At 36.7% G+C, this 4864-nt stretch overlaps 1 pseudogene; it reads right to left on the bottom strand.

The window, feature by feature from the left end:
• Window positions 1-819: 819 nt before the first annotated feature.
• LOC109254664 (rRNA-processing protein FCF1 homolog) lies at window positions 820-1570 on the bottom strand (annotated as a pseudogene).
• Between the last annotated feature and the right edge of the window lie 3294 nt (window positions 1571-4864).

Genomic DNA, 4864 nt, shown 5'->3' with positions numbered 1-4864 from the left:
GTCAGCATAAAGCCCGACCCGACACGGGGCTCAACCTCACGAATGGTGAGATCATGACCCGAGCTGAAGTGGATGCTTAACCGACTGAGCCACCCAGGCATCCCTTTATTCTTTTGTGTTGTTGTTATCAAGTTTAACAACTTTTTTTGGTATTGTTGATTTGAAGGCATGTATTCCAAAAAGTAATACCTTATTTTATTTTAGATATTAAAAATATATTCTTCCAGACTCTTAATTTGTCTGTGACATCCTATGTAGAAAAGAAATCCATAATTTTGACCTGATCTAATCCATAAACATCTCACTTTGCTGTTTATTCTTTTTTTCATTCTTCAGGTTATCAGTCCTATTTACTTATTTGAGCAACCATCTGATTTATAAAAATATCCAACAACATTTAAAATGATACAAAATATCAAATTCAAAACAACATCACAAAGTGAGTGTATTTAACAATACTCAGCTTGTAACAGAGCAAATGAGTAAGTGGAATAATTCATGCTGTAGCATATGGCTATATGAACTGGCAAGAGAGAAAGTTGGTAAAGGCAGAGGAACTCTATCTTTTAAGAGTTACAACTGAGGAGAGCACCTGGGTGGCTCAGTTGGTTAAGAGTCTGACTCTTGATTTTGGCTCAGGTCATGATCTTATGGTTGTGAGATGGAGCCTCGTGGTGGGTTCTGTACTCAGAGCACAGAGCCTGCTTGGGATTCTCTCTCTTCTCTCTCGGCCCCTCCCCTGCTTTTGCTTTCTCTCTCTCTCTCTCTCTCTCTCTCTCTCTCTCTCTCTCTGTCTCTCTCAAAAATAAATAAATAAATTTAAAAAAGAGGGGCTCCATAATCACCTAGCATCCTCTCAATATTGTACGTACGGTTAGAAATATACATGATGGGAACTCCAGGAATATTCCAGACCCTTCAAGGTCCTGGTCCTGTATGTTTGTATGTGTATGTGTATGTGTATGTGTGTATATATATATATATATGTGTATATGTATGTGTATGTGTACACATACACATACACATACACATACATATACACATATATATATATATATATATACACACATACACATACATATATATATATATACACATACACATACATTTTGGCACAATATAACACTTGAGCTGAGTTACTCTGTAGTAAGCAGTCATCTGCCTAGGTTCCCTTGAGTGTGCATGGTAATTGTTCAAATTGGATCCTAGGCAATCCTTATAGCCACTTGATATTTCTGCCCCAATTTCTCAATTTTGGCCATTACACAGTCAGTTATACAAGGGATAGAGACGGTCCGATCAGTGACTGTACTAAGTCAAGTTTGGCTTTAATGGAAAGGTTGATAAAGTTGGTGTCAACCAGGATGAGGTAAGGTGGGCCTAGCTGTGTGCTATATGGGAAAAATTAACAGGAAGGATGTTAGGGGACTTCTCTTTCCTTGAGTGTGCTAGGATCTTTCTTTTCTTTCTTTGTAGGTTTTAATCTATCCTTCTCTTTAAGCATCTGATCTCAGAGACTAAGCATATGCTTCATTGTCATATACTTTCCTGGTTTCTTTTGCTTCCCCATGTTCATGCTGCACACTTGTCTCTTAGTCCTTACTCTTTAAACAACTTTTTCATTTGGCTTCCAGGACTTGACTTCCTTTCCATTCATTTTAACCATGTCTCTGGCTAATCTTCAGACTCCTTTTACTCATCTTCTTCAGTCTACCTCTCAACATTCCTCACAGCTCCATTTGCTATCTCTACTCATTGCACAGGAAATTGCATCCAGTTTCAGTTAGGATTAATACCTACATGCAATATGTAAGTTTTGTGTTTGATTGAGTAACTGGTGACTCTAGCCTAGTCACATGGATACATAAAACCACCAGATGCACGGAGTATATTTCAAATCAAACTCTTACTTCCTTTGTCTTCCTCACCCCAAGTCATCTCCTCACATAGTTTATGCCATTTGAGTTTATGTCAATTCTATTTCGCCAGCTCCTTCCATTAGAAACTGTAGAGTGCTGTCAATCATTGTGTTTTCTTACACTTTGCAAAACTTGTTAGCACTACCTTCAATATATCCATAATATGAGCAATTCCTACTAGCACTAAAGAAATGTGGTTTAAGCCTCAATCAACCTATTCCCAGGTTGATGGTAACAACCTCTCAAATAGGTCTCTGTGCCTTTAAGCTTTGGTGTGCAACGGTGTCTTGTCTGTGCAGCAGGCCACATCCAGATCCTGCCAAGGGAAATCATGTCACTGCTCTCTTCAAAATGCCTAGTGACTTCCTATTACAGGGAAAAAAGTGAAAGCAAGAGAATTCATTTTTGTTTAATGAATTAATTAATGTCTTTTATTTTCTATGATTTAAAAAAAATACTTATTTTGAGAAACAGAGTGTGAGAACGAGCGAGGGAGGGGCAGAGAGGGAGGGAGAGACAATACCAAGCAGGCTCTGCATTGTCAGCACAGAATCCAATGCGGGACTTGATCCCATGAACTATGGAATCATGACCTGAGCCGAGATCAAGGTCATATGCTTAACTGACTAAACCATCCAGTCTCCCATCTTTCTATGATTTTTTAAATGGGGGAAGAAACTAATTTGTATGTTCAATACTTGTCCTGTACTGCATAAATGTTTTAATTAATAAGGAGAGTAATAGCTAATATTTATAAAGCACTTACTATGTGCCCTGGCAGTGTTCTAAGAACTTTAGTTGTTATCACAGTTAAGCCTGTGACAACACTATGAAACATACTTTGATTGTTACCAGTTTTCATTCAAGAAAATTGATGCATAGAGAGATAAGTATCTCGTCTAAATTCACAGCTTGTAAGTAATGGAGCTTGTATTTGAACCCAGGCACTCTGAGTTAAGTGCTTGTACTGAAATTCATTTATTGTGGGAAGGGGCTACAATCTTTGTTTATAGGGTTAAAGAAGTTAAGATAATAGACAGTAAGGGAGGTTAAAAATTGTCCAGAGCTTCCAGTATAGTTATAGATCACAAAACCACACACATTTACCACCCAAAAACATGTGAAATTTGCTAAGAAAGATAGATTTATCCAAATTTTTGTGGAAATAATTGGTAGCAAAAATGACCAAATAAACACTGATGGGGTATATAAATTGCTTGAAACATCTTAGAAAGGATGCTTTAACATGACTGAATTTCTTCAGTATTATTGGGGAAATGATGGGTCTTGCCCAGTCTGTTGCCTGCTTTTTTTGTACTTTAATAAAATTTTTATTGGAGAATAGCTACCATTGTCTGTTTACATATTGACTGTGGCTGCTTTCATGCTAGGAGGGAGAGTTGAGTAGTTGTGTTAGAAACCATATAATCTGCAAGACTGACAATATTTTATATCTAGCCCTTTACAGAAAAAGTTTACTGACCAATGCTTAGAAGAAAGCCCTTTGAAATTATTATTTAAAAAACACTTCTGCTTTGTTTTTACAATTGTCCCAAAGTGTCCAGTTGGCTTTGAGGTGAATCTGGTCATAGGGTCATGAGAGCAAATACATCCCCCCAAAATACAAGTAGTCATTATGATTTCTTACAGGTGTTTACATTTAGATAACAAATCTACTCAAAATCATTTAACACAAGTTGCAAGGCAAACTTTGAGCTTTTAGAGTCCTCTGGGAATCATTTGTTTGATTCATTGACTGTTAAACAGATGTCCTCACATTAGAATTTCAGGGTCCATAAAATGTGATAAAATCTGGGAATGCATCTAAAAAAGAGACCATTAAAGGCCAGCTCTCTTCTTATGAATTTCTGTGAGCTCTTCTCCCTATCTGCTAGTCCCTACTTTGTCTCTTTCTTTGCTTGTTTTTGCTGCCCAGGTACTCAGTGGTTAAGCTCTCATCAATTTTCCTACCATTCACCTACAAAAATTAGTAATCCTAGATCATTGGTTGTATGGTTCAGAAACATTTAAAATGTATATTTTATATTTATTATTAAAAATAGAATTTCTTGCAAGGTAAAACAGAAGTATTTAGAGGAAGCTTCTATTTAGGTGGTAAATGAAAACAAGCTCCTGTTGATTTATATTGTTAAAAAATTTTTCTTTTAATGTTTTTTTTTTTTTTTTTTTTTTTTGAGAGAGAGACAGAGTGTGAGCAGGGGAGGGGCAGAGAGAGAGGGAGACACAGAATCTGAAGCAGGCTCCAGGCTCTGAGCTGTCAGCACAGAGCCTGATGCGGGGCTCAAACTCATGAACCATGAGATCATGACATGAGCCAAAGTCAGACACTTAACTGACTGAGCCACCCAGGTGTCCTGATTTATATTCTTGTTCTATGGTAAACACTTTGTTAAAAATACACTTATGATATATTTTTATAAATATAAAATTTTATATATAAAATATATATTTATGATTTTTTAAATGTTTATTTTTTGAGAGAGAGATTGACAGAGTGTGAGCAGGGGAGGGGCAGAGAGAAAGAGGAAGACACAGAATCCGAAGCAGGTTCCAGGCTCTGAGCTGTCAGCATAGAGCCCGAGGCAGGGCTTAAACCCACAAACCGTGAGATCATGACCTGAGCTGAAGTTGGACGCTCAACCTACTGAGCCACCCAGGTGCCCCATATACTTATGATTTAATAAGTATGGGGAATTAATAAATATTAAATCATTTATCTGCTTTAAAGTTTTTCTTTAGTTTAAAAAAGCAAATAAAAACATCCTCTTCCCCACTGGCATCAAATTTATGTATTTATTTTTATTTCAGACTACATCTATGTGTGGGAAGTCTATATATGAACTTACAAAAGGACTAAATTGGAAATTTCTTCATTCAACAAACATTTCCTCAAAAGTTGCCAAGTTATGAACTTTCTGCAAGTG

Source organism: Panthera pardus, unplaced genomic scaffold (assembly GCF_024362965.1).
Source record: "Panthera pardus isolate Hobbes unplaced genomic scaffold, ASM2436296v1 HiC_scaffold_8, whole genome shotgun sequence".
Taxonomy (NCBI): Eukaryota; Metazoa; Chordata; class Mammalia; order Carnivora; family Felidae; genus Panthera; species Panthera pardus.
The sequence above is the reverse complement of the archived record's forward strand: the minus strand, read 5'-3'. Positions and strand labels throughout refer to the sequence as shown.